This window comes from Lissotriton vulgaris, chromosome 7 (assembly GCF_964263255.1).
Source record: "Lissotriton vulgaris chromosome 7, aLisVul1.2, whole genome shotgun sequence".
NCBI lineage: Eukaryota > Metazoa > Chordata > Amphibia > Caudata > Salamandridae > Lissotriton > Lissotriton vulgaris.
Window position 1 is genome coordinate 1,734,796,000 of NC_141695.1, and position 18,799 is coordinate 1,734,814,798.

General features: G+C 40.7%; 1 pseudogene across 1 annotated transcript; it reads left to right on the forward strand.

The window, feature by feature from the left end:
* Nucleotides 1-778: 778 nt before the first annotated feature.
* LOC147706508 (epidermal differentiation-specific protein pseudogene) lies at nucleotides 779-17,188 on the forward strand (annotated as a pseudogene). Its single transcript, XR_015297653.1, has 2 exons — nucleotides 779-843; nucleotides 15,485-17,188. The product of XR_015297653.1 is annotated as an epidermal differentiation-specific protein pseudogene (transcript).
* The last annotated feature ends 1,611 nt before the right edge of the window (nucleotides 17,189-18,799 follow it).

Sequence of the window (18,799 nt, forward strand, 5' to 3'; positions counted from 1 at the left end):
TGCCTTCGTGAAGGTGTAAGCAAACCCTTCTGCGGGTGAGTTAGTGAGTGACTCAGTGAGTGAGATAGTGTCAGTGAATTAAGCTCATGGTATCCAATTGTGCACCTGTGAAAGTGAGTCCCTTGGTCATGTTTGGACACAATGGAAGCTCTGGATCAACTTTGTAACTTTCTGGGCAAAAAGGTTGTTATAGCCCATCAAAATGATGCCACAGGGCCCGATTCACAGAACTAATTTAAGACAAAATCCTAAACTTACTACTTTTGATATTCACAGAAGTTAGGATTTTGTCTTAAGTTTGTCTTAAGACAGACTTAAGTTAGGATTTTGTCTTAAGTCTGTCTTAAGTTTGTCTTAAGACAAATTTAAGACAAAATCCTTACTTCTGTGAATACCAAAGGTAGTAAGTTTAGGATTTTGTCTTAAGTTAGTTCTGTGAATCGGGCCCACAGTGTGAAATGGATTAAGTGAAGAGCTGATGGTTAGCAGTGGGAGTTCAACCATCTTCTCGTTAGTGGCAGTGGCATTGATTGATTGATCTTACGGGTCGCAATGCAATGAACAATCTCGGTGCCCCATTCCCTGTGTGTTGTATTGCAGCCATTAATTGGGGTGAGTTTGGGCCTGGTGCCACAGCAGCTTCTGCACCTCTGTTAGTACACCCTGCTTAGAGGTGGGTGGGTGGTGAAGATGCACAAATCAGTGCAGCACTCCCATGTTTCAGCAGGATTCACACAGACTAAAGGCGTGCTGACCTTTTGCATTATGTTGTGTTATAGGACAGACAGACAAGTTGGAAACGCAGATTTTTACTTCAGACAGAGAAGGAGAGCTACACTGAAGGTAACTTTATTTTACACATGCTCCTTTTCAGGACCAAATGCCTGTTTTTGATTGCTAGTCCATTAAATAAACAAATTGACAAATGTATTGATTTTCATGTTTCCTTTGCAAGACCAGTGCATGAATTGTTTTTGCTAGAAGACAGAAATAACAATAAGTATTAAAATACCACTTTTCATACATTTAACAAGGAACACCTATCACCTCCTCTTCCTCATCCAAATCCTTATTTACTCGAGTAATAGGCCAGCTTTATTGCCCCTTGTTCACCCATTCCTGAGGGTTTTTACACTTCCCATATCTCCAAGGGAGTTCAAGCCCCTCTCATTCTGCTGCACATCCAGTTTCTTTTTTGTGTCACTCCATTCACTTCCACTGGGGATGCTGGAGCCCCTTTTCCTGTAGCCAGAGTGAGGTAGAACTCTTTAAAGGTATTGAACTTTATTTCATCAGCTGGAGCTGGCTATTGGTGTCCCGGCTCTTCACTCTGACAGTGGTCGTGTGGCAGTGAAAGATTCTGCGTGCCATTTAATTTCTACCAGATATAAGTGTATATGTAGTGCTTAAACATTAAACATTAAAGCACTTTTTGGTGAGTAGCATGATACTTCAGAACCCAAAAGGATTAGTATGCTGCAGGGGTCAACTTCTCTGCCCATAATAAGTGGTGCTCTGGCCCACTTGCTCTATATGTGAATACATGTGTGGTGCCCCTGCCTTTGTCCAATAGCCTCACTCAATGCGCCAGTCTGCTCTTGTATTAGCCACAGGTGGTAGCCCCCCCTTATTCTATTAGCCGTGGGCAGCAAGGGTTTGAGCTGGAGCGTAGACCGGCTAGGGCAGATTTACAAGTCCTGTATGTCGCTTTTGCGCCACCATTGCGCCACTTCTGTGACACAGTGGCGGTGTAAAGCCAGCGCAATGCTGTGGGGTATTTACAACGTGACGCATCTAGGGAGATGCGTCACGTTGTAAAGCCCTGCACCACATGAAACCTGCATCAGGTTTCATGTGGGCGTTCTGGAGCAGGAACACCTCAGGAAAGTGACGCAGTGACACTCAGTCACTTTTCGACGTATCTAGGGAGATGCGTCACGTTGTAAAGCCCTGTGCCACATGAAACCTGCATCAGGTTTCCTGTGGGCACTCTGGCGCAGGGGGGGGGCGTTCTGCCGCAGGAACACATTGGAAAAGTGAGGCAGTGTCACTCAGTCACTTTTCCGACCCGGCTGCGTCAAAACCTTGCGCCTGCTTGAAGCAGGAGTAAGGCTTGACGCACCATGATAGACATAGGTAGGGTTGGCACAGTGCTGGAATTGCTTCGCGCCCACAACTCAACTCCAGCACTGCACCAACGTTACGGCAGCAGATGCAACACACATCTGCATTTCCTTGTGGCATGATGCGCCGGACTTAAAATGCTGCACATCGGTGGTGGCGCAAAGATTAAGATGCGTGTCGCAGGTTTCCTGGCGCATCCCTGCTGTTTTGCATGGATGCGGCAGGAAACGTAAATCTGCCCGCTGTCTTTAACCTTAGGCAGCTGTTCTTGCCTACTCCCATTCTCGGACTCAAGATATACAAGCTGGGAGCGGCTTTTGATTTATAGGTGGGTGGATGTCTGGGTCACAGTTTACATTTTATGTTTTGTTGCATAAGCTTAATTTGATCTTATGTTGACTTCCTTGGAGCTCCCTTTAAATAAAAAATATTGGAGTTTCTTGAAAGGGCTACATGGCCCTTGTGGGCATGTTAATGCTCGCCTATGGTATAGGACCTCAGTACTATATAAAGAGAATTGGATTTCAGCTTCTTTTTTTCCCCTACTTGAGTACATCAGCCGGCAGTGTATCTTAACGGAGTTGTACATAGAAAATGTAGGTACCCTTTGTTCTGCGAGAAGAAGCTGCAGATCATGTCAGGTCACTGACAGCTGTAACCACCATCGGACAAGTCCTCTCCTGCGCCTGCATCTCCTCCTTTTTTTCCTTGTGATGATTTTTCTCAGTTTCTCTCCATACTCTTTCTTCTTGGGTGTCTCCTTAGTATGATGACAAAGAGACTGGTTTTGCCATAACTAAGGGAAAGTATATGCAGAAGGAGCATTTCAAACCAATCATTCCTTATCTTTCTTTAAAATTTAAATTGCCTGTTGAAGAGTACCAACCTAGAACTAATAGCGATTGGTTCTGTCAGTTTCATAAACCCCTCCTCCCAAATGCTCTGATTATTCCAGCAGTAATGAATCATTTCAGGAGAGAATGGAATGATCCTGAAACGGTCTTGATACCAAACTTTATGGAGAGCCTATATCCTTTGGGCAAGAAGATTTGAACAGTGGATCCTCTCTAGGCAAGTCTCCCTGAGAACCTTCCCTGCTTTCATAGGATGTGATGTTTTCAGTCCCAGTTGACAAGATTGTGGAGCTTGCCCTTAAAAGATCTCTTTCAGGTCTTGTAATGCATTTCGATATTCATACAGTCTATACCTCCCACTCACTTGCTAAAGACTTCCAGGGTCTATCCTCCAACATTCAGGAAATTGAGGATTACTCTCAACTGATGGAGCGGATGAAGATTCAAGCCAAGTATCTATCAGACCTGATGTTTGACATCTTAAGAACCCCGGCATTGCATCAGCAGGGGCAGTAGCTGTGGGGCACCATCGATATTTCAGATATCTCAGAAGTTGGAAGTGGGTGCCATCCAGAAGAATTGTCTCTTAAGGTTGTCTTATTCAGGCAACAGGCTGTTTGAGGAGGAACTAGTCGAGGTGTTGTCGAAATCTCAGAAGCGCACGCAGCCTTTTCACTACACACAGATGTCTTCTCAGTGTGACAGGAAAAGGTATGGTAAATATAACCAGCTCAAGCCCTTTGTACTGAGTATAAGCTTTCCAAAAAGGCTACCCTCTGGCATGCAATCTTAAAAATCGAAATGTATACAAAAATAGAGTTGGTAAAGCAAAATATTCTCTCTCCTAAGAAAGCAAGGACTAGCAAGGATCATTTTAGTGTATATATTCTATCCACACTAGGGTAATCTGTGAAATTATGTGTATCAAAATACCTGCCAGCAGCCTTTAGCACAGAGTGATAATATTCCATCCTCAAAAACTTATTGTCTTCAGTCATGGTTTTCAAAATAAAAGGGTCAGGCGTATTGGTTGTGTCATAAAGGGTCATCATAAACAGATCAAACCTATGTAATCTGGCATGAAATTCCCCATTAACTGATGAAGGCTTTACCCTTTAACATTGCCTCTACACCATACTCAACATCGGCCTTTCTCAAGTGCACATAAACTAGCAACCATCATGCATACATATATACAACCATAAATATGTAGACTAATACAGCATGGAAAACAACAGGGTCTAACAAGAAACATCACAGTGAAACTCCCCAGGGTTTGTCAGAGTTGGTGGCTAAAACCAAAACCATCGCCTACTATTGTGATCTGCGAGATAAATGCACCAAAATTCTGATTTATAGCCTGTGCCACTATGGGCTAACAACCAACTTTAAAATGCTTATTGATTTGAACACATGCTTTTCACAAAAACTAGACCAACTGCCTATGTTACAAAGTTTCCTAATAAGCAAACAAGAGCTATGGCATTGGACATAGCGGTTCCAGTGCACCAAACAGGTATACAGCCTTCCACTGTAGCCAACTCAGGCCTACAGTTTTCAGCGTAAACCTTTCCACAAGTCACCCATCAAACACACAGTCACAAAATTAGAAAGCTATACAAAAGTAGAGTTGACTAAGCAAAAGATTATCTCTCCTTAAACTGCCTACCAAGGATTCGCACTGAGGAACTTTCTACAACCACGGTTTGTCACACTGTATGACCAACACCAAATCATTGCCTACAACAGTAATCTATGAAATTCCATGCAACAAAATACCTACATGTAGGCTTTAAAGTAGAATAGTAACAATACACACCGTTTCGTAAGCAACAGATCAGGCCAATGGCCATGATCACTGGCTTGCACCATAATCAACTCCGTCCTGCGGTATTGTGCAATATATTTGACACAAGCCAATAATTGCAATATAAGCAAGCTTATTAATGGGAGCAACCCTGTCCTGCACTCAGGGAAACTAACATGTCAGTGGAGTCTAAGCTCCTCTCAATGTATGACACCTAAAGCCCTTTTTTGTGTTAATCCCATAAAGTCAGGCGACAGATGCACTGTCAAGTCAGACTTGAAAATCCATGTCGATGAGTGTATATCTGGGCTCTCAAAACTGAAATCTATGACTGTGCTTCTCACACCTGTACTGCCACTAGAGAAAGCAAACAGTGTAAATTATCTAGTTATCTAAGACACTTTAATGGCATCACAATGTCACAGATGTGTTCCTGGCAGGCAGGAGGATAAACAGCATGTTTTTCTAGAAGTACACAACTTCTGTCAAATCAACACGTACTCCCAGCTACCAAGATGTGAGTGGAGCCAAAGCCCCTCTTTTGGCAGAGCTTCTCAAGCTCTTTTTTTAGGTTGACCACTTAATGTCTGACAATCAGATGCGCTGTCAAGCTAGACATAAAATGGTTTCCACTGGTATCTGGGGACCACCTGAAATGTCCCGTAGAGGAAGCATCATGAAACAAAAGGGCTACTTCTGGAGTCGCAAAAGTCTACTGAAGGGAAAACATGAATTATAAAGAACACTAGCTATATTCACTCTTTCAGAGAAAGCACACAGCTTCATCAATCAAATCATGTACTCCTATCTCCCAAAATGTGGGCAAAGACAAAACCCTTCTCTCCTGGTGGATCTCACTCATGAAAAGTAGAATTGCACAGCCGGGTTCACTTTCCTTGGTGCTCAATTTTACCATGTGAATGGAAAAGCATTGGTGAATAGTGTACCTGGAAATCTCCTATTAATTCAGTTTTCTATTATCAATGTTTCTGGATTCCAAAAAGCAGTACATCTGTACCTGTTCTTATGAGTACATTTACTGCTGCAGATTTACTAATTCTGATGAATTGAGACAATGCCTTGAAGCATGTTATATGTCTGTGATTGGCATGGAGAGTAAAATGGAGTCTATGAAAAGTTGCATTATAAGGAAACCTTCAATTTTGTGGCTGCATTATACACAGACTCTGTGTAAGCACACATACTTTCACTTACACATGCACACAGGTAAAGATCCACATACACAAGCACTACACAGAAAAAAAACAGACACATACAGCAAACCGGGAAACAAATTCACAGGCAACACAGGGCATAACAGGATTCAAACTTTGGGGGTGGAAAGCTAACACTTGAACTAGGGGGTCCAGCAATAGGCCCATATTCAGAAATCTTCTGAGACCCAGTCAAAATTACTTATGGAGCTTCTATCCTGGTACAATGTTGAATCTACATTTTTGGAAAAATAGTGAATTTTCAAACACATATGGCAACTTACAGCAGTCTCAATGGTATAGATATTTTGGCAAAGAAGTGTGGGAAAGTCAGAAACCTGGGAGTGGAAGATAGTTACCCTAGAGTAAAGAGCTACAATCTTCTTTATTTTGTGATCATGTCATTGGAGGGTCACATGCACTCAAAATCAGAAAAGCAAAACAAATGAATGTGTAATGTAACTGTTGCTCATTTAAAGTTCTCCAATACCTTTGGGTCAGGTTTGCAGTATATATGTAAAAAGAAAATCAAAATACTGCGGATGAGATGTGGAGGAAAGTAGACAGAGGGAAAAAAGACATATGCATTCACAAATCTTCTAATTTTTGGGAGATCGATGAACACAACAAGCATAATAATTTTATCCATCCTTGTGTTTATATGTTGGTAGGAGAAATCAAAGAATGCAGATATATCTTCAAGCCTACAGTTGTAGTCCGGAAGATATAGCATAGAATATCAAATAGCCTCAATATAATAAGAAAATAATGAAAATGTAAATAATGAGTATATAATATCAAGTGGCTGCAATATCATGACCAAAATATCAAAGCCCAAAATGTTGAGTAGATAAGGGCATATAGCAAAGTTTAGATTTACTATTCACAATTCCAAATCTATATCCCTTGAATATATAAATATTGAGAACTAAAATATCGATATTTTAGTCCTAGATATCTTGGACACACATTCTATACTTGATTTTCTGGATCTGCACCCATGTTTACCATGCAACAAAGTGGGTGGTTCAGATCCCACTTTGATAAACAAGTGCTCTCTCCAGGCTGTACTCCAGACAAGCCTTTTTGTAGAATGATATCTAACAGCAGCGTTGTCTCTATCCTGGGGCACCTACAACAGATGCACACAGAGGTGTACTGTTTCTGGACCTCAATGTCATCTGCCAAGCTAAAGCATTCACCAGGGAAAGACATCTGGGTAGGCTTAACATGGAGACTTCCTTACCTTCACACCTGCAATCCACCATTTGGGAGTACTCAGAAGGCAAATCAGCAGCAGCATCTTGCTAACCAAAAAGTCTCATGTAGTATATAAAGGACCACTGTCTCCACACCCCTCACTTCACTGTCCGGGTCTTCCCACTCCAGCTGAGGGAATATAAGCTATATACTTCGACTGTCTGGGAGCACAGTTGTCACCTTCCATTGTGTGAAAGGACAAGTCAGGGGTATTTAAAAGGATACCACTGATCTGCACTACTATAGTTCACTCATACACAAAATGCATGTGTTACATCAGCGTCACACACCAACAAGCTGGGTGTTAGTGCAAGTACTTATAATGTTTTTGTTGAATCTGTGTCTTCACACTCATATTTCCTCTCCCTAAGAAAACAATCACTGGTGGGGGGGGATGGATGAGAATATAGGATAGAATGAAAGGGAGATGATAACCAAGGCAAAAGAGGGAACAGATTGGTGACTAGTTAGGTTAGGAAGGTAGTGAAAGAGTTAAGTTGAGAGAGATTAAAAAAAAATAATGACAGGAGAAGAAAAAGAGGGACAGAAGACAAGGGAATGTTGGGTGAAGAAATAGGGTTGATGTGAAAAGACCTCTCTGAGATGTGAGATTGTATGCGGAACACTGGCAACATAGAGGGCCCAGTTCATAAAGGCAAACTTAGAACTGAAGTCTAAATGTAGGCCTGAATTAAAAGGGCCATATTCACAAACCTCAACTTAAACTTAGGTTTAAGTTTGCCTTTGTGAATGGACCCTTATACTTCAAGTCAAATCTTAGACTTCAGGGCAAAACTTAAACTTCAGGTCTAAGTTTACCTTTTTAAATTGGGCCCATAGTCTCTTTCTGATTTTAGAGTGACATTGTAGATACTGTGGCTATGAGGTGAAGGGAAACAGCCCTACCACTTGGAAGATACAGGTTCCCAAAACCACCAGTTATCATTTGTCTATGGAATTCAACCAGGAGTGGTTTAGTTGTGAAAAATTGAAAGGTGCAACTTCCCTTAATATTGAGTTTAAAATATCGATATACAACAATATCAATGTTTTAATTTCGATGGCACCGAATATCGATGTGCAGTAATATCGATGGACAGAATATCGACTTTAAGGTAAGTAATATCGAAGTTAGTAATATCGATATCAAATATATCGATGTTACTAATATCGAAATTTAGTTTAGTGTTATGTATTTTTATATGTATTGTATATGTTTGTTAAACATGTTTTTTAATGTATGTTTAGAAATTTGTAATTTTGTTTACATTTTGCGTTTTAGTATCAGAGCGGGTTGTGGGTTTATAGGGGAATAGGGTGGGAAGAATTTAAATATAATTTTTTCTTTAATATATATATTATTGATTATTAATTAATTGTTAATTAATATTTATTTGGTAATTAATTATTATTAATTAGTTAATTGAATCAATTAGATTTAATGTATTAATATTGTTATTTTTTTGTTATTGTTAATCAATAATTAATTGGTAATTAATTATTATTAAGTGATTAAATGATAATTACATTTTTGATGTGATTTATTTATGTGTAGTGGGTTGTGTGTTTATAAGGGAATAGGGTGTGAAATAATTAAATTAAATCAGTTAAAGAGATTGTATTTATTTATTGGTATTTATTATTAATTAATTGTTAATTAATTAATTGGTGATTAGTATTTTTCAATTTATTTTATAATAATTATTATAAACACTTTATTAATACATATTGTTTATTCCTATTGTACATTTCTTGTTAATTAATTATTATTTGGTCATTAATTATTAATTGGTAATTAATACTTGTTATTTACTAAATTTATAATTACATCAATTTAATAATATTAATTGTTATTAATTGATTAATTGATATTTTGATTAATTGTGTTTGTATGTGTAGTGTGTTGTGTGTTAAAGGGGGAGTAGCGTGGGAAGTAATATTTAGTTATTTAAGTAAATATTATTTATAAATATTTGGTATTTAGTAATATATTTTTGTAAATAAAATATTACTTTTTAAAAAAATGTTTAATTAATAAGTATGTTTACACTATCCTGTGCTTCCCCTACTGTTGCACCCTCTGGAGTGGGAATAGTAATTTTTACCCCCATGCTATCCAACGCTTTCCCTACTGTTGCACCCTCTGGAGTGGGAATAGTAATTTTTACCTCTACGCTATCCAATGCTTTCCCTACTGTTGCACCCTCTGGAGTGGGAATAGTAATTTTTACCCCAACGCTATCCAGCGCTTTCCCTACTGTTGCACCCTCTGGAGTGGGAATAGTAATTTTGACCCCTACGCTATCCAACGCTTTCCCTACTGTTGCACCCTCTGGAGTGGGAATAGTAATTTTTACCCCTACGCTATCCAGCGCTTTCCTTACTGTTGCACCCTCTGGAGTGGGAATAGTGATTTTTACCCCTACGCTATCCAATGCTTTCCCTACTGTTGCACCCTCTGGTGTGGGAATAGTAATTTTTTACCCCTACGCTATCCAGTGCTTTCCCTATTGTTGCACCCTCTGGAGTGGGAATAGTAATTTTTACCCCTGCGCCATCCAGCGCTTTCCCTACTGTTGCACCCTCTGCAGTGGGAATAGTAATTTTTAACCCTAGGCTATCCAGCGCTTTCCCTACTGATGCAATATGTGGAGTAAGTATATATATTCATTAATATGTAGAGTTTTTAATTTATTTTAAATGTATGTGTATTAGTTATTATTTTGTAAATATGTTTTAATGTTTATATCTATAATTCTTTTAATTATATGTATTTTTAAATTATTTGTACATTATTATTAATATATTTAAAAAAACGATATTTTTTACTTCGATATTTTTGTACTACGATATTTTTTCTCTATATATTTTTGTACTTACCTTTATGTAGATACAACTTCGATATTTTTGATGTCAATATTTTTGTGTCGATATTTATGTATGTCTATATTATGTCTGTCGATATTATGTCATAAAACCTCTTAAACAATTAATGATTGTCTGTTGGGTCTATAGAGGTGCATCATAGGCGTATCCAACAGAATGTAGTGTCTTTTATGAGGTTTATAAGTGTCCAACCAGGAAGATGCAAAAGCACAACACCCTAAGAGGCACAGGTTTCTAGACCCACCAGTTAATAAAGGTCTACCAGGTTCACCTAGGAGCAGAGAAGCCCCCTGCAACAGATAATTGAGGGTTATAGACACAATCAGGCACCCAGACAAGGTAGTACGTAAGAAAGTACAATAGGAAAGTATCAATATCTAAAGAGTGGATTATGGGTTATCGTCATGTGAGTGTTCTTCAGGATCAGAGACCCTGGTCGAGTGCCAAAGAATGTATCTGTTTGCTTCCATCTCGCTAGTGAAAGGTGGAGATTATGCAAGTGTGAGTTTGGGAAGATGGGGTGGAAGGCTCCAAAGTGTAGCTTTGGAGCCTGGCTACAGGGCAGAATTAATCTAACAGGTTGAGAATTAGTACTCACCCTTGCTGAGAACCCTCAAACCTAAATTACACAGATATTGGCAATGTGACATAGTTCTCGATCACAGTATAAGACCGACATTGGTGTTATGCGCAAATTACTAGAGCATTAAATCTGTGGATGGTACAAAAAAACCTGGGCTACCATCTTTGACAATTATCATATGTTTAAAGTAAGTTTAGCAGACTATGGGCCAAATATACGACCACAATTTAGGGTATGGCCATGTACAAACCTCATTTTGTGAATCAGTAAATTTTATTGATTCACAAAATGAGGTTTGAGACTTGTTATTAGGAAGGGTCGTGCCAAGGGCATCCCTTCCTAATAACAAATCGCATTTGTATGGATGGATGTTTTGTGACCGCAATTGCGGTCTCAAAACACTCGCAATATACCACCTACTTCAAGTAGGTGGCAATCCATTTGCAAACGGGAAGGGATCCCCAGGCTACCCCTTCCCCTTTGTGAATGGGTCGAAAAAATATTTTTTAAGGGCAGGTAGTGGTCCTAGAGACCACCTACTGCTCTTAAAACATGAAACTGAAAAGTTTCACTTTTCTTTTTTTTTTTAATGCATCCTGTTTTCTTTTAAGGAAAATGGGCTGCATATAAACAACTATTGCTTTATTTAAAAGCAGTCACATACATGGTGGTCTTCTGAGCCCAGCAGGCCACCATCCCTGTAAGTGCTAGTCATTCCTAATGGGGTCATAAATTGCGCATGCCTCAGTCATATTAATGAGGCATGCAATTTGAAACTCCATTAGGAATCACAAACAGTGTCTGAGACACTTTTGTACATCCCAATTTGTGAGTCGCAAATTGCGGTTATAGGAGAAAGCAATGTTAGCGACTGTTTCCAGTCGCTAACATCTTGCACGCCCACTTTGCATGTCATTAGTGATAAATATCACTGACATGCAAAGCGGGGCCCAAGATGGTCGCTATCTCCTACTAGGTGTCCCTAACTGGTGTTAGCGATAGCTAGGTAATAGGGAGATAAAATTATCTCCGCTTTCTTGGCTTTTAAAGCCAAAAAAGCGGAGATAAACCCTCTTGATAATATGCCCCTAAGTGTGTGGATAAAAACACTGTGAGAACATTCAGTTATACGTGAGCAAACACTCACTTGAAAGTTTGGACATAATATTTGATAGTGCACTGTGGGTCTTCTCCCAAAAACCCAAAAGTGGAAGCTATTTTTGGATATAATAAATGTTAATAAAGGAATACTTTCTGCTGTTGCACATATACATTTGATGATTTGGGTTTAACTGCTGTTAAATTTCAAGAATTAGCTATTGGAAATTTCCCAGTGATCTTGTCCAATCCTGTCACTTTCTTATACTATTTCTTAAGGGCTCTTTGTAACCTACACTTTTAACAAACCCCGAGCCAACTGGTTTACCTGAAACAACTTTATGTGTGAGGGCTTTACATCATTAGGAAATTAATCTCTTAGTCTGAAAATACATGTTCTAATGCTGCGGGAGTTAATGCAATGGGCCTATGCAAAAGGTCTACTACCCTTCTACCAAACAGGCTTTCGTGAAGGAGGGTCAATGGCAGACAGTATAGTTGTCCTCTCATAACTTGCCTATGAAGCCACGACCCACAATTCACTGCTGCTGTTTGTTTGTTTCATCAATAACTCAGCAGCATTCAACAGAGTTGCCCGGAACATCTTATGGCATGAGTTAGTGGATTGGAAGATGCATCCAAAATTCTACTAGCATTCATGTCCTTTTACCCCAGGACCTGGGTACGAGTTAAGTTCTTGAGAGAGATGGCCACCGTCAAGATTGACACTGACCGTGGTCTGAAATAGAGCTTTCTGCTGGCGCCACTGCTATTCAATCTTTACACACCAAATGTAGGCCCAGCCTTAGCAGAAGCCAACCTAGTCATACCTAAAATTGGAGACTGGAGACTTCCACTCATACAATATGCTGACGATCTAGTATTGTTCAAGCATGCAAAATCTGGTCTGCAAAAAGCCCTTAATGCGCTGAACATATACAATCTCAGGAATGAGCTTGTGGCTAATGGGAGCTAAATAAAAGTAGACATTTTCTGGAGATATCCTAAGAAGAGGCTTACCAGTTGGGGCCATTGAGGTTGGACTGTGTTCACTATTATTTCCATCTGGAAGCATGACTATGTGAAAGTGGCGACTGACTTTGCTGCTAAACAAAATGAAAAGCAAAGCAATAATGGCAACATATGCCTTGTGCATGTTAATCTCAATACTTGACATCCCCACAACTACTGCCATTCGGAGGATGTTTCGTGCCAAACTTCTCCCTGCCCTCAACTATGCTCAGCAAACATTTCCCGGCATGATGCACTTGAGGAATGCATGAGGGGGGATTTGCCTCAAATGGCGACCCGCTTTGTAAAATTCATTACCGAAATTAATTCCATGACTTTTCCCTCTGTGCAAGCCTGAATTGAATTCCCTGCAAGTAATTGATTTTTGACTTTCCTTGTCCTTTTACTTTCCCTTCCCACCCATTCACTATTTTAGTTTTTAATAGCCTTGAGTGTTTTTACTACTGTCCTTTTGTATTCTTGCATATTGCAATGATTTTAAATAATTGTGCAATAAAAACTTTTTTTTTTTCCCGGCATGATTGGCACTGCTGTAGAAAAGATCCAGTGCAAAGTCTACAAGAAGTTATTCCACTTCCCATCTCACACAAGGAGTACCTTGATCAGTTTGGAGTTTTGGCTGGTGCAACAAAACCAGGAAAGCTAGGCAATTCTTGCTAAATACTATTTTCAGGCAACAGTTGGCCCCAACAACACGATGAAGGCCATAATAAAAATAATTCTTATATCTACAAACTAGCCCAGGTCCAATAATCTGGTGGTAGCTAAATAATATCTACAACTTGCAGGGTAGGACTTGGACAACAATTTGATTATTCATACTTGCTTTAAAACCACAATAAAAAAACAAATGTACCATTGTTTATTAGAAGTGGACATAGAAGACCTCCGTGCCCGGGCTTTTCATGGCGCCACAACTGCACAGCTCAACCAAGTTCTATCTCCATCAAGCAATATAAAAGCACATTTTAAAACTTATACTTTTGGCTACATTAGTCCTACTTCCAATCAGAGAATTGAGCCTAACTTGGAAATCCATTGATAATATCAACAGTTGTAGACAATGTAACTCCAGAAGAGAATCCTTGGCACACATAATTCTCTGCAGTCCGGCTTTGCAACATCCCAGCTGACTGAGGCCTACGTACAGCGTGGGATTCTGTCGGCCAAAGAGGTCGTCCCTCTTTTGTACACCATGGAGTCAGTGGCAGACAAGGCCAAGTTTGGGAAATTCGTAATGCAAGACCGAAACTTGTTAAAGAGCATGAGTAGTCTGCAGCCTTAACAACTTGTGGTTCATCTCCCACTGTTGTTAATATTAAACGGGCTTTGTATTGAAGTAACAAGCATTGACTAACCCTGTCGCTGGTTCTTTACAACTACGGAAATTTGTATCTGAATAACATAGACCTCAATTTGTACATACAACTAGTACCTTATCTGTTGTGGTCCCCTATCAGCCATCATGACCGGCCTGATCTTGAGATGTCGCCCCCACAAGAATACTTATGAGGCTGGCTGCACTTTGGAAGTCACACTATCCTAGGCACATAACATCTTAACTATAAGGCCCATTGTTGCAACAAATCTTCATCAATTCTGCTGCCTCGGCCCACAAATTGTAGACCTTTGGTAGATTCTGTATGGACCTGTCACCACGTAATTGCCATTTTATCAAACATACATTTTAATGCACTGGACTTTGCCTCTATGGGTTGTGTCACCATGCCCAGTAGGATCTTGAGCCGTACTCTCCTAGGCACGTGTAGCCTCTGTATAAGACCGTTCATACAGCCATCCACACTTTACAAAATCAACTTTAAAAGACACCACACTTTGCATTTATGGGCTGTGTGATCATGCCCAGTATGACCTTGAGTCGTACTCTCCTAGGCACATCAGCACCTTATTTAAAAAAGCCTCGAAATTTGTTGACACTGTATCATGTCCATATATAACCTTTTATTATGTTTTCTGAACATAAAAAAAAGCGAATTCCTTCAGGTAGTGTACTTTGGACTTTAGCTTTAGGGGTTGTGTCATTATGTCCAGTAAGATACTGAGCCATCTGTGCCTTATAAAACACAGACCTTGTGCAGTTTCTGCATATGAGTCTTCATTAGGCAATCTGCACTTCACCTCTAGGCTCGGTATTTCGCACTTTATCTCTATACTTCAGCTGAACACTACCTGTTCAGTACACTTGACACATTAACGTCCGAGTACTGTGACATTTTGTAATTACTACCTTCCGCACCATCATGACCCGCTACATATTCATCATTAGCATGCACTATCATCCTTTAATGATTTTAAGGAAAAAGGGGAAGCTGTTGTGATCAGAATTTTCTAATGCACTGTATTAAAATTTTGTTTTAATCATATAGTGCTGTAAAATATGTTCTCATATAAGAAAGTTATTTTAGGAGTGTTTATTGCTGTGTTCTCTCACACTGTGATATGTGTTTTATGTAACTAACTAAGTAATCTTACAATAAACTGAACAATGACATTGGCATCAAAATATACCTTCTTTCTTTTTAAGAAAGAGGAACCAGTGCTGTGAGTTTTCACACAATCACTTTATGATGTTTCTCCACTGACCAGCTGTTGTTTTGTATCACAGGGTCAGCTACAGAAAACACATTGGAAACTTCATAGCTGATCGCCATGAACACCATCACTGTCTATGAAAATGGCCAGTTCAAGGGGCTCAGTAGGACATTTACGGCAGATGTTCTGAGTCTGGGCCAAGAGAACTTCGGAGACTGCATCTCATCTGTGAAGGTGGTGGGGCAGCCATGGCTAATGTACGAGCATCCAAACTACCAAGGAGGGTTCATTCTTCTAGAGGAGGGAGAACATCCTTCACTTGACATGAATGACAAGGCATCTTCTCTGAGGCTGATCACTGATGACCTGACCAATCCAAAGATCACAGTCTATGAGCATCCCAATGCCGCTGGTAGTCAAACAGTTCTGACTCAAGAGACCAATCTAATGTTTGGAAACATGAATGATAAGATATCTTCCCACAGAGTCCAGAGTGGGGCATGGCTTCTGTACGAGCATCCAAATAGAGGGGGGAGGTATATTCTAGCCAGGACTGGTGAATATCTGGCAAACTACTGTGATATTGGTTTCAATGATCAAGTATCCCATGTGTATCCTTTGCGCCGTGGGAAAGCCTCTGTGACTGCCACACTTCTGTGGGGCAAGAAAAAGATAGAGAGTGAAAAGAATATTCAGGCAGATCAGTATTTTTATGTCAACAACACAGACAGTGAGCAGGAGTTCACTGCTGCTTCTTGCAAAGAGTATGAGAAATATGTCTCCCATAGCTTTGAATTCAGCAATGAGTCTTCAATCAGGGTGGGTGCTGAATTTAGCTTGGGAGGAGTGGCCAATCTTTCAGCAGAGGTGTCCAACATCTTCTCAGTGAAGAAAGATGAGGTTGAGACATTCACCACAAGGAAGAAGGCAGAGTTAAGTGTGCCGATGAAGGTACCGCCACGCTCAAAAATAACAGTCAGTTTCATGAGCAAGGAGGTTTCCATCTCAGTTCCAGTGGAGCTGAAAATTTTCCAGGGGAGTAAGACGGTGACTGAATATGGCACATACCACTGTGAGTCTGGCACAGATATCTACATAGATGTGCAATCTGAAACCATTAGTAAATAGTAGTACCTGCCACACCTTCTTCTTGTTAGGGGCTATACCTCAACATTGATTTGCTATTTGTGCTTTTTTTTTAAACTGAGAAATCTTTAAAGGATTCTTTTAGGGCTTTCATTTTCACACACCATATTTCACAAAAGATCATTAGCTAGCTGGTAGTCATCCTGGGACCCAACTAATGCTCGATGCCATAAAATGTGTTTTTCTAGTAGGTTAACAATGAATGCAGACCCCTTACAAGAATGTCAACCAATGGCATATATGAACTGGCTCATTGGTTGTCATTGCTACATAGCAGTAAGACTGTATCCTCGAGTCAGAAAGACAAGGCTATACTCTAACCTCTCAATGGCAGTCACTGGGGCACCGATGTATGGCTGGTTGTTTTATACCTTAAGGCTGTGCTGTGATTGGCCAGTGTGCATTTATGATGCACTTCAAGCTGACTGCACACTTGAGGTGCTTTGCAGCAGTGATTCGCTTGTGCCTGCAGGTGTGCCATACCTTGCTACTGATGTTTACTGCTGCATCAATGTCTGTCTGCTCTCAGCAGAAACTCTGCTAGGACAATAGTCTGGCCATTTTGTGTCATTGCAGCAACAATGGCTGTTTTGTACAGCACATAGCATAATTCCATGCTATACATATAGATATATATATATATATATATATATATATATATATATATATATATATATATATATATATATATATATATATATATATATATATATATATATATATATATACTAGCAGCCCGCCCCAGCATTGCCTGGGGCAGAAAGGGGCTGGGGGCAGTACACTCGCTCCCGCCCGACCCCCTCCCGCACCGACTCCCTCCCGCCCGACTCACTCCCGCCCCCCTCCCGCCCCGACTCACTCCCGCCCTGACTCACTCGCGCCCCCCTCCCGCGCCCCCCTCCCGCGCCCCCCTCCCGCCCCGACTCACTCGCGCTCCGACATTTTCCTTTACTGCTGCCTCCTTCTTGCCTCCCCCTGCATCAAACAGTCTGGCACTGAACTTTCCTTTTCCTTACCTGTGCCGCCGCTCCTCACTGCACAGCCACTCGTCACTGCACCGCCGCTCCTCCTTCGTCGTCATCACGCACGTCGCGTCGCGGTCATCACGCACGTCGCGTCGCGGTCATCACGCACGCTGGTTTGGCAGATCGGAATGGACTGTTCCCATGAGGATCAGGATCAAGACTGATGTGCATATGGCTGGGTCCAAACTGGGGTGGAATGGTGAGCAAAAGAACGATGGATTTAAGCCAGATCTTTATGACTGGGGGTGAATGTTTGCATTGTGCAGTATTCCGTTTATCATTTGTTCCTTTGCTAATGTCCCAGATGACGCATAGGCTGAAATGTTCCCACCCAGAACTCTCTGTGGAATATAGGTAACTAAAACAAACACCATCACCACGCTCTACACTTACCACGCACTCACCACAGCGACTACTCATTCTCATTCACCGCAATGAAATTTGCCATCACGATACAAACTATGACTGCACATTACTTTGCAACGCATAATATTGCATACACATTTAAGTAGAGATAGAGAAATAAATTAAATCTACTCATCAACACTGCACTTTTCCAAATCCTAAAATCCCTTTACGACCCAAACATTAACCTTCCCTAAAGAAAGCAAACTTCAACTATGCCTCAGCACTACCTAACTCTGAACCCTAAAAGCACGTTATTACCTGCACACACCACCCATTCTTACCCTAAAACCCCTTACTACCCATGTGCACCACCCACAACTGAACCCTAAATCCCTCCTTACTACCCCTATGCACCACCCGCCCCTGAAGCCTAAATCCCTCGATCTACTACCCCTATGCACCACCCACCCGTGAACCCTAAATTACTCCATACAATGACACCCATTAAATGCACTGCAGCACGTATTTGTGGAGTACCAGCCTCTCGTATGCATTGCTTTCAGATAGAAAGGCCTTGGTGGTGCCAGACCTCAAAAGTAGTGCGTAGTGTCAGCTGCAGATCTAGCTGCACTGGCGGTGCACCGCTCAACCCTGCGCGTCAACAGGTAGTGGACACCCGACTTCCGGCCTTAAGCAGGTGAATTTATAGTAGGCGCTAAGGCTGTATTTAAAAGTGCACTTAATTGAATACTCAAAGGCAGCAAGCCCCGACTGATGGCAAAGAGCAGTGTCAAACTGAAAGCAGCACACCATTTCACCATTTTTTGATGATAAAACGTGGTCAGCATAAAAGGTTCACACCTTTTAAT